General features: G+C 31.6%; 1 protein-coding gene across 3 annotated transcripts in view; it reads left to right on the forward strand.

Annotated features, from left to right (window-relative positions):
* Pde8 (phosphodiesterase 8) overlaps positions 1-12,644 on the forward strand; it is a 1,030,175-nt gene that overhangs the window by 320,634 nt on the left and 696,897 nt on the right. The window lies entirely within an intron of this gene.

A 12,644-nucleotide genomic window follows, 5' to 3' on the forward strand; every position in this document is an offset into this window, starting at 1 on the left:
CCAAATAGCATATTTTCTCCACTCTTTCTAACGGTGTATCGCCTATTGTAATTTGGGCGTTTATATTGGTGTTCTTACTAATGATTATTATTTTTGTCTTCTTGCATTTTAGTTTAAGGCTGTATTTGTTACATGTTTCTACAACGTTATCCATCATCCTTTGGAGCTCCTGCGCTCTATCTGCCGGCAACACTGTAGCGTCTGCATATTCATCCCATCCAATCCCATCTTCTGATTCATTAAAAGGCATCTCTAAAGATGTTTTCAGAGTATATGTTAAATACGGTCGGTGACAATATGCAACCCTGTCTAACTTCTTTTTCGACTGTGAAGATCATTTTCTAATCGCACTGTTGCTTTTTGTTGAAGGATATAAGTTTGAGATCAGTCTTGTATCCTTACCATCGAGTCCTGATGTTTTTAGGATATCGATTAGTTTCCATTGTGGGACTTTATCAAATGCTTTCTCGAAATTAATGAAACATGCATACACATCGCAGTTGACATCCCTGGCTCTCTGTACTAGAACTTGCAAACTAAAAAGTGCTTCCACCAGTTTCGAGTTATGCTCTGAATCCAAATTGAACTTCACTCAGGTGTTCTTCTAATTTGGTGTATATGCGCGAGTGAATAATAGTAAGGAGTACTCTAAGTACATGGCTCATCAAACTAATTAATCTATGTTCTTTACATTTTCTAGCGTTGGCTTTTTTAAGAAGTGGAATGAATATTGATAGTAGCCAGTCTTTTGGTAAGTAACCAGTCTCGTAGATGTTAATGAATAGCTTCGTAAGAGCTGTGATTTGGTGTGCCTCTAATAGCCTTAAAATTTCACCATGCACCTTATCAGGTCCTGGTGATTTCCTATCTTTAATCCGCTTAATGGCCCTAGTTCCTTCTTCCTTTGTTATTCCTGGACCGTAAGGATTGTTTATTTCAGTCGGACTTCGTGCTCAATCTTCAATAATTTTTGCATATATTCTTTCCATCTTTGTAATTTATCTTCAATAGTAGTCAGAATCTGACCTTCAATATCCACAACTAGGCCTGTATTTCTTTGTTTTCTGGTGTTCTGTACCTCTTCAATATTTTTGTGCATATGGAAATCGTCATGTTTGCGTTGTATTGTGTCAATTTCTGTACATTTCTTCGCCAGCCATGCTTCTTTTGCTCCTCATATATCCTGTAGTGTAGTCTTATGCAACTTTTTGTTTTCGTTGTCATTTCTACCTTAAAATTTTCTTCGCTTTTCCATCATCTGCAATATTTTATCTGTCATCCATTCTTCCTTCTTTTCTCTTTTTGATTTTAGATATTCATGCGAAATTGTGGTAATAGATGTCTTCATCTATTTTTGCAAAATTCTTATTAATCTCTGTTTTTACTTTTTTCTGAATGTCATTTTCTTTTAGCAGTTTTATATCTATCTTGGCCCTCATTTTCTATGAATTATTTTGAGTCTTTTGTTGATATTTACAACCAATAGACTATGATCTGAGAAGACATCTGCGCCTGGATATGTTTTTGTTGAAGTGATAGAATTTCTAAAACTTTTGTTTATGTTGATAAAATCAATTTGGTTTCTTATGATTTTCCCTGGAGTATCACCGGGTACTTTCCATGTATAAAGCCTTCTTGGATGTAATTTAAAAAGTGTATTCGTTACAACTATATCCGTCTCTTGGCAGAATTGCTTGTCTGTTAAAGTTGTTAAGAATTAGTAATGGATTTTGATGTGCTTGGAAGACCCCGAAAGCGCAGAATGTATCTCACAGAGATTCAAATTGCAAGGGCAATAACTTTAATTCAAGAAGGTTACTCAAGACGCCGTATAGCAGAAATGTTAAATGTTAGTAGTGCTGCGATAACTAGAGCCTGGACATGAAATATATGGAGTTGTTAGAAAACAACCTTATACGCATCGCACAAGGCCCGCTATAGCTAAAGAAGATCGACTTTTATAACTATGGGCCATCAGAGATGGTAGAAGTACTACTTTTTTCTTCTTCTTCTTTTGGCATCATAACCCTGGATGGGTCTTTGCCTGTCTGGCTATGTCCTTCCATTCAGATCTCTCTTGTGCCCTTCTTCTCCATTGTCTTATGTTCATTGTTTTCAGGTCGTCTTCCACGTCATCTAACCATCTCGTTCTGGGCCTTCCTTTTTTTCGCCTTCCTATGGGCTTCCATTGTAACATTTTCTTTGTTGTTTTTGCATCGTTTTGTCTCTGCACATGTCCCAGCCATGACAGTCTTTGACTTTTCACAAATTTTACAATGTCATAACCTTCATTTAACTCATTAACCTCGTCGTTTCTCCTGATTCTCCATAAGCCATCTTCCTCTTGTAACGGGCCATATACTTTCCTCAGTATTTTTCTCTCGAATGTCCTGAGTTGGGCTTCATCTTTTTTCGTCATTACCCAAGTTTCACATCCATAGGTTACTACGGGTCTAATCAGTGTTCTGTAGATAGTCATTTTGGTTCTTTTGTCTAATAATTTCGATGTCATCAATCTTTTATTAGCATAGTATGTACGATTCCCGCTGGAAATACGTGCATTAATTTCGCTACTTACGGAGTTATTCTGATTGATTTCTGTGCCGAGATATGTAAAGGCATCCACTCGTTCGATAGTATAGTTGTCTATTGTGATATTATTTTCATTGTCAGTTATTCTTTTGACTGTCATATACTTCGTTTTTGCTTCGTTTATTTTGAGACCTCTTTTTCTTGCTTCAGGATCAATTTGTTTGAACACTTCCATTAGTCGTGGCTTATTCCTACTAATGATGGCTACATCGTCTGCATATGCAGTAATTTGTACTGATGAAGAAGTACTACTTTACCGTTTCAAAATCAGTCAGCCAGTAACCTACATGTCGAGGAAGGTCTTGTGGAAGAATAGGAACAAAAACTAGGTCAAGAAACTATTCGAAATGTCATTGAAAGCATGCTTGGTCGTTGTGCAGAATTTCGGCCAGTTAGATGAGCAGATATACGCTATTATGTTTGTTTTAAAATAATTTTTAGCAACGCCGTTATTAAAAAAATAAATCGAATTTTTCACATATTTCACTTTTTTCACATTTTCACTAGAAAATTTACAGTTCGGTAACAAAAACTTTGCTATATTTATAGCGAAAAACCTTAAATGTAATTAAATAAAAATACTGTAATCAAAAAAAGAATTAGTTAAAAACTGTAAACATCTTTAAAACTGGCCCCTTTTTAATTTTGGTTAGTGTATATGGAGTGGAGTAAAGTCATATTTAGCCTAAGAGGTGGCTGAAATATTCTTTGACGTTGCTGTCGAGCTTTCGAATTGATTTTTTTTTCAATACATCTATATAAAAGTGTTTTAGTAACTTGTCATATTTTGTTAAAAATTTTTTTATTTATACTCGTTGTGAAATTAATTTTACAGCTACACCTATTACACAATACATTAACAGATAAAAACACATACTATACTATGAAAATAGTATAATAACGTATAAGTGGATATTGAGGTCTTTAAAACACGCGCAATTTTTCGAGCACTCCTTTAAAGACCAGTTATCCACGAATACTTTACCCTTTTTTTTATTGGTATACTTTGAAATCATGTATTATTACTACAAAAAATAATTGCAATAAGAGCTAGTACTGTAAAATGGTTGAATTTGTGATGTAAATCAACAGGTATATCTTTCGCTATCCCTTTACCGCATGAATTTTTGTTTTTTGTCAAAAATAAATTCTCAGATAAGGATGTTAATTCTATTTTTACGTAAAAATACTGAAAAAACTTTAGCTACGAGGAAAACTTATTGACAAAAAGAAATTTTTGGTGCCAAATATGGAACATCATGCAACAATGTAATGTTAAAGTCAACCTATTCTGAAGCTACAGTATACACTATACAGTATGAAACTGCAAATAACAGTTTCTTTCTTTATTAATACACAACGGTATTGTGCATTTTGTGCACACTATATATGTTTTCCCTGTACAGCCTGGAAATTTGCATCTTGACCTAGTGCTCTTATCCCAATAGGGAGAATGCTTAAACCCATCTTTACGGATGTCTTCTTGGGGTATTTTTTTAGTGGGTCCCTTTTTTCGTTTGTCCTCGTACATCTGCTGAATGCTACTACTTGACGGTCTTCCTACTCTGTTCTGTTTATTTGGTTTTCCGGCTTTGCATAGAGCATCGGATATTTCTAGTTTGGTATTCAAAAGGGGTAAATCAAATTTCTTCACTCTTTTGGCTAATAACCAACAGTTCACGGTTGTCATGACAGTGAAATGAAAAAATATTCGTAAATAATATTTCTTCGACCTGATTTTTATACAATAAAATCCTAACATGGAATCAAGGAGATCTATACCTGCCATGTAGTTGTTGTAGATTAGGACACTGTTTGGACAAGGTATCATTCTATGTATACTTTCTTGTTTGAAAAATCTCTTTTTTTCTCCCTTTGGTTTACTTCCAGCATATGTTGACATTGTAGTAACGATTTTATTATCAAACCAGGACACTACACTGACATCCACATTGTCAATATTGGCTATTTTCTCTACCATATGACCTCTGCCGCGCTTCTTCATTTCTTTCTCAGCTGGCATCACAACTCCAGGAACACGATTAAGTCTTAGTGTTCCCAAAGGCAAAATGCCCTCTTTCATCATATATATCATAAGAGGTATACTGGTGAACCAATTGTCAAAAAACAACTTGTAATGTTGATGTTTTGGTATCGAATCTGCTAATTTGACAACCACGTTGCTGCTCATACTAAGATTTGGTGCTCCTAGAGGTACAATATTACTCTGGGAACCAGCAAACAAATTAAAGTCATAGCTGAATCCAGAAATACCACTCATCACAAAGTTTTTGAATGTCCCACTTATGTGGTTTTTTTAGGTTATACTGCTTTAGCTGGCTTCGCGCTTTTGTTGGTATAATCTGTTCGTCTACGGCTAGAAATTCTTCTTTCGGAACCATGAGCAGTCGTTCTTTGCTTAGGCTCAGAACAGGTCTAATTTTGAATAATCTGTCATGTCCAGGCTGATCATTTTCAATCATGTCATCATTGTTATGTAAATGCAAGAAACGTTATATTTCTTCAAATCTGTTACAGCTCATCACATCGCTAACTGTTCGGTGGCCAATTGAAGTTAAATTATCGACATGTAAATAGTAATTCCTATAAATTGTTCTGTTTCATATTTTTTTATATTACCTGGTTTATCTGGACGTTATTGCACTGAGTATAAATTTAATTGGTCTGTGATATGCTCTATAAGACTATCGGGAAAGAGAAACTTAAAAAATTGGAGCGGAGTTTCTAATTATAAAATCGAAGAAGGTAAATTTTCAAAACCAGTAAATTTTGTATCATTTTCTGATCTTCTCAGATTTCCTTTCACCCAATTATGAGATTTCTTTCTTTAATATCGTAGTCTTATAGACAAAGGGGTATCATCATTTGAGGATAGGCAGAAATGACGCTCCTCATTGTCACTATCTTGACACAATATCGTCTCATTCCTGCCGTCTTCATCGGAGAGATCTACTTCTTCACTATTAGTACTATTTGGAATTCTAACTGCATTCATTGTACCATAAAAGAGTTTCGGATCCATATCTACAAAAACAATCAATGAGTCCATAACTTCATAGTGTGCCATATATAGCACAAACGCTTTTTGGGGTTTTCGAGAGACTTTCAACATTCTTAATTTTTAATACTTACCTAAGCAGAAATCTAACATCACAATACAATAAATTTCAATTTTTTCTCGCCGTAAAAAACGTTTTTACTATGAAAAATATCCTCTAACTTCGAGCACTGTTTCACGTGGTTCACAATTTCAACAAGAATTAATTTGAAACTGCGCACGGCTGCCTATCTCGCCGTCAGAACTATGCCGCATATCTCGCGTACACTATTAGTACGTATCAGATATGGGCTGCCATGCAGGTACGACAAAAATTGAGTTAAAACATTTAAAATTTTTTTTTTTTTGGTTTGTGCTATTAATGGCACATGATGCGGTAAATGTAAACGAGAAAAATGAGATATGAGTATAGAAATGAGAAAAACAAAAATTATTTTGCAATCGGTCACATTAAATTAATTTTTATTACCGGTTGTATATTGCTTAACGGAAGAATAAGAAGAATGTTTAAAACATTATTGGGAGTGTCATTAATGGAAGTACAACCCCATTGGCTTCCTAGAATGTTGGTAGTATTAATTTGAACAGTATTTCCTCTGATTTAAAAAAAGGAAGTATAAATGTTTCAAACAATACCAACTGTACTTTTCACATTCATTTAAAAGATTAAGATTTCCAAATATTTGAATATAGCTTTTGAAATATTTGTTAGTAATATTTTATTCATATTTTATTTACTTGACGTTACAAGTTATGTACTCCTGTCAGGCCAGATAAATATCTAAAACTGTTGATGTTGCCATGGTAACTTTAAAACACGCACGTTTTTTAAAGTTGAATCACAGAATACACCACTCAACAAGATGCAAAACGAAGGGCGTTTGCGCAATCCAAATTTCTGTGAGAATCCGCCATGTTCTAAATAGTTTATCTGTCAACCTATAAAAACTGAAGTTTGTTGGCGCCTTGAGAAGTGTTGTTTCGTGCGTGTTATTTAATAGTAAAAAAGAATTATACTGTTATACATATTTTTGTATATATATATATATATATATATATATATATATATATATATATATATATATATATATACATATTTCAATACCTTAAACAAAGTGTAGTAATTAAAAAAAGTATAATATAATAGTAAAAAAAGAATACTACTACTTGTATTATACATATTTTGTATACATAATGTATTTTAATACGTTAAAAAATTGATAAAAATAATAGAAATCGACTGATTTTCATCTCGTATTTTTAAATTAACTTTCATATTCAATCGGTTTTTTAACGTACCAAAATACTTTTAATACGTTAATTTGTTTGTTAAAAAAATCAATATTTTTGACTTACGACCTTTTTACTTTTCAGTACAGAAGTGATATATGGGTTATATTAAATTTTACAGAAAAAAATACAATTCATACAAAACAGATCTACTTAAAACAATTGTTTTAATAATTACTTTGTTTCTCGGTATAACTATAACTTTACTACTGTTTTGAACGACATTCTTATTACCTTTCTTAGTGTACAAAGTAGTGCAACTATCATTCTTCCTCCACTGTACTACGAACATCAACGGTATCGACAAACCTTTTGCTTCTTGTTGTATAATATAATATAATAAAAAAACTACTATAATTGCCCCTACAAAAAAAAACAAAATCTGATCCTTATTTACTTAATAAATATACCTTATATACAGGGTGAGTCATATCTATTGGTACATAGACTAAGGACAGGTTATTTGGACCAAAATATGGCTATTGGGCCAAATATGCCTTAATAAAATGTTGCTGAGAAAAAAGATACAGGGTGTTAAAGTTAATTTTTGTTTTTCGTTTTTTGCTAATAGTTTCCCTGTATATTTATAAATTGCTATCAAAATTGGCACAGAGGCATAATCTTAGACAAGAAATAGTATTTTATTTACAATTTTACGTTTTGTCATAGAGGGCGCCACGTGGATCATTCCTAATGATAAAATTGAGTCTAAACTTTTTCTGATGAAACTTTTTAGTAATTTTTATTAGAAAATATGACGTAAACATCATTTTTACGTAAAATTGGTACTCTTGTTTAAACATGATTATTTCAACCGTTTTCGATAAAAACGCAGTCGAACTGCTTAGAGTCTTAAAAAAGGATTTCAAATATTATTTTATTTATGAAAAGCATGCTTTGGATTGTCAGATAATTGTTGTTGTGCTTAACGGAAGAATAAGAAGAATGTTTAAAACATTATTGGGAGTGTCATTAATGGAAGTACAACCCCATTGGCTTCCTAGAATGTTAGTAGTATTAATTTGAACAGTATTTCCTCTGATTTAAAAAAAGGAAGTATAAATGTTTCAAACAATACCAACTGTACTTTTCACATTCATTTAAAAGATTAAGATTTCCAAATATTTGAATATAGCTTTTGAAATATTTGTTAGTAATATTTTATTCATATTTTATTTACTTGACGTTACAAGTTATGTACTCCTGTCAGGCCAGATAAATATCTAAAACTGTTGATGTTGCCATGGTAACTTTAAAACACGCACGTTTTTTAAAGTTGAATCACAGAATACACCACTCAACAAGATGCAAAACGAAGGGCGTTTGCGCAATCCAAATTTCTGTGAGAATCCGCCATGTTCTAAATAGTTTATCTGTCAACCTATAAAAACTGAAGTTTGTTGGCGCCTTGAGAAGTGTTGTTTCGTGCGTGTTATTTAATAGTAAAAAAGAATTATACTGTTATACATATTTTTGTATATATATATATATATATATATATATATATATATATATATATATATATATACATATATATATATATATATATATATATATATATATATATATATATATATATACATATTTCAATACCTTAAACAAAGTGTAGTAATTAAAAAAAGTATAATATAATAGTAAAAAAAGAATACTACTACTTGTATTATACATATTTTGTATACATAATGTATTTTAATACGTTAAAAAATTGATAAAAATAATAGAAATCGACTGATTTTCATCTCGTATTTTTAAATTAACTTTCATATTCAATCGGTTTTTTAACGTACCAAAATACTTTTAATACGTTAATTTGTTTGTTAAAAAAATCAATATTTTTGACTTACGACCTTTTTACTTTTCAGTACAGAAGTGATATATGGGTTATATTAAATTTTACAGAAAAAAATACAATTCATACAAAACAGATCTACTTAAAACAATTGTTTTAATAATTACTTTGTTTCTCGGTATAACTATAACTTTACTACTGTTTTGAACGACATTCTTATTACCTTTCTTAGTGTACAAAGTAGTGCAACTATCATTCTTCCTCCACTGTACTACGAACATCAACGGTATCGACAAACCTTTTGCTTCTTGTTGTATAATATAATATAATAAAAAAACTACTATAATTGCCCCTACAAAAAAAAACAAAATCTGATCCTTATTTACTTAATAAATATACCTTATATACAGGGTGAGTCATATCTATTGGTACATAGACTAAGGACAGGTTATTTGGACCAAAATATGGCTATTGGGCCAAATATGCCTTAATAAAATGTTGCTGAGAAAAAAGATACAGGGTGTTAAAGTTAATTTTTGTTTTTCGTTTTTTGCTAATAGTTTCCCTGTATATTTATAAATTGCTATCAAAATTGGCACAGAGGCATAATCTTAGACAAGAAATAGTATTTTATTTACAATTTTACGTTTTGTCATAGAGGGCGCCACGTGGATCATTCCTAATGATAAAATTGAGTCTAAACTTTTTCTGATGAAACTTTTTAGTAATTTTTATTAGAAAATATGACGTAAACATCATTTTTACGTAAAATTGGTACTCTTGTTTAAACATGATTATTTCAACCGTTTTCGATAAAAACGCAGTCGAACTGCTTAGAGTCTTAAAAAAGGATTTCAAATATTATTTTATTTATGAAAAGCATGCTTTGGATTGTCAGATAATTGTTGTTGGTAAATGTCATTTGTTCAGAGTAAATTATTTTTGATGTGACAGTGTAGTGTAACGTTGCATTTTTTAAAAGTAATCATTACTTTTTTTGATTGAAATGCCTCGTCACAATCATTTTACTAATGAAGAAATGCGAGATATGAATTGCGTATACGCACAAGAAAATTTTTGCGGTCGCTCGGCAGCCAGAAGGTATGGAATGTTATACGCAAACAGAAGGCAGCCAAATCAGAAAACTTTTGCAAGATTATATCGTAGTTTAGGTAAAACTGGGTCATTTTACACTAAAAATCGGGGTGGTCTACCGAAACAAATCACACCTAATCAAGAAGATGAACTTTTGGTTCGAGTAGATAAAAATCCTGAAATAAGTTCACGACATCTATCAGCAGCAACAGGAGTAAGTCAGTCGTCTATTGTTAGAATTCTAAAAAAAAAGAGAACCTCCATCCCTATCACTTCACTCCTGTTCAAAATTTACTTCCAACAGATCTTCCACGACGGTTACAGTTTTGCCAACGTATTCTGAATAAACATCGCAATGACAGACACTTTATTAAGAATATTATGTTCACCGACGAAGTAACTTTTACCAGACGAGGGGTTTTTAATTGGCGAAATAGTCATTATTGGGAAGAAGAAAACCCGCATGCTATTAAAGCTAGACATTTTCAGCATGAGTTTAAATTGAATATTTGGTGTGGCATTACAGGCGACCAACTACTAGGGCCTTATGTTCTTCCTCCGAATTTAAATGGAGATTCTTATTTATTCTTTTTGGAAAATACTCTTAGTGATATTTTAGATGATCTGTCACTGGATGTAAGAAGAAAAATGTGGTTTATGCAGGATGGAGCGCCACCTCATTTTTCATTAGCTGTTAGAAATCATCTTAATGACGTATTTCCTCAACGATGGATTGGCAGATGCAGTGATTTTCAATGGCCACCAAGAAGTCCTGAGTACAACCCGCTAGATTTTTATTTTTGGGGACATATGAAGTCCTTAGTTTATGCCAATGAGATTAATACACGAGACGAACTTTGGAGATACATTCAAAATGCAGCTAATCTTATAAGGGGACAGAATAATATTTTTTTAACGTCCGAAAATCCTTTATAAAAAGAATTAGAAAAGGCATAGAAATCGGAGGAGACCATGTAGAACATTTAGTTTGAGTTTTTGTGAGTTTTTTTAAGTTAAAGTGTGTTTAGTTTTGATTTATCGTCAAAACGGAAATCTTAAATCGGAAACGGAAACGTTAGTTGCAACTTTGTTTATTAGTTTGGTATTTGATAGTGGAATTGTAAATAAAATACTATTTCTGGTCTAAGATTATGCCTCTGTGCCAATTTTGATAGCAATTTATAAATATACAGGGAAACTATTAGCAAAAAACGAAAAACAAAAATTAACTTTAACACCTTGTATCTTTTTTCTCAGCAACATTTTATTAAGGCATATTTGGCCCAATAGCCATATTTTGGTCCAAATAACCTGTCCTTAGTCTATGTCCTAATAGTTATGACTCACCCTGTATACTTAATAAATAAAACCATCCAAACCACGGCTATCTGTTTTCAAGATCGAAGTGAAATGAGTTGCCTGCCAATTTGGTCACCTACCAATAATTAACAACAAACAGGTGCTAGTGCTAAGCTCCTTATTAGAATTTTTGGCTTTTTTTTTTAAATTTTTGAAAACGATTTCCGGAGCGAAAGTTCAAATATCAAAAATAAATTTTACATGTGATTTTTGTTACAACCAATTGTGGCTTAATCCGATATAAACATAATATTCCGTAAATAAGGTGATTTATAACAGTAAATGGATGTTATTAAATAATTTATGTACGTCCATTTGAATTTAGCAATGGCTTTCTCGCCAAATCCTTCACAGGGAATTAAATCATTGAGGTTTAAGCGGCAAAATCACTTAATATTAAAACCGGAAGTTTCGCAGAGTTTTAGAACATCTGGCATTAAATTTGCAATAAATCTGTTTGAGGTGGCACCAATCCTAGAATCTCTGGCAGTAAATTCAGTTAATAGTGGATGACAAAAAATAAAAGTTTAATACGATAATTAAGAGCAAAATTTATCTCAACTCTATAGTAAAAAATTGTTAAGGTAATTATTGGTTCGTTTAACTTTGAAGTAGTGAATATATTTGCTTAACTCTATTAACGAGGTAATTGTCGCTTCAGTGTGTCACATCTATAAAACTAGTCAATTTTTTAAATTTCAAATTATCTACTTTTTTATCTAGAAATCTAATTAATGATATAAAGGTAGTGGATTACATATACGGCTAAAATTAGTTTATAGGAAAACATAAAAATGAGAAATTAAAATTATATTCACAAATAAAAAAAAAATAAAAATAAAACTTTACGTTACGGTTCCTCTATCTAAAAACGAAAGTAGAATAGAAAGATTTTTTTAACTAAATTAGACCAAGGTTCCAGATAGAGGAACTGTAACGTACAATTAATATTTTTTAATATATTTTTTATTTTTAGATGTGGCTTTAATCTCTCATGTTATTACTTTGTAATGTAATTACTTTTTATTAAAATTTGTAAATGCCACAAGGATTTAGGAGGTATATTATAATATACCTCTAGTGGCTTTTATGTTGTTTCTAACAGTTCTTAATCTTTAATTTATCTGTAATTATTCTATTTAATTCAATCTCCTTCTTTCATTTTTTTCGCATCACTGTCATCATTCAATTAAATAATAAATTTATTTGCCCCATTAACGTGAAAGTGCCCAATCTTCTTACAGTATTCTTTAACTTTAATCACTTTGGCGCTTCTTTTCTGCCAGTCTTATAGAATAGATTAGCATAGAAATATGCCTTATTGTCTCTGAAAATTATACAATTTTATTCACAAATTATACAATTTTATAAAAAGCTTACAAAAACTCAGAAAATATCTTCTTCTTCTTCTTCAGGTGCCATCTCCGCTACGGAGGTTGG

Source organism: Diabrotica undecimpunctata, chromosome 8 (genome assembly GCF_040954645.1).
Source record: "Diabrotica undecimpunctata isolate CICGRU chromosome 8, icDiaUnde3, whole genome shotgun sequence".
NCBI classification, from domain to species: domain Eukaryota; kingdom Metazoa; phylum Arthropoda; class Insecta; order Coleoptera; family Chrysomelidae; genus Diabrotica; species Diabrotica undecimpunctata.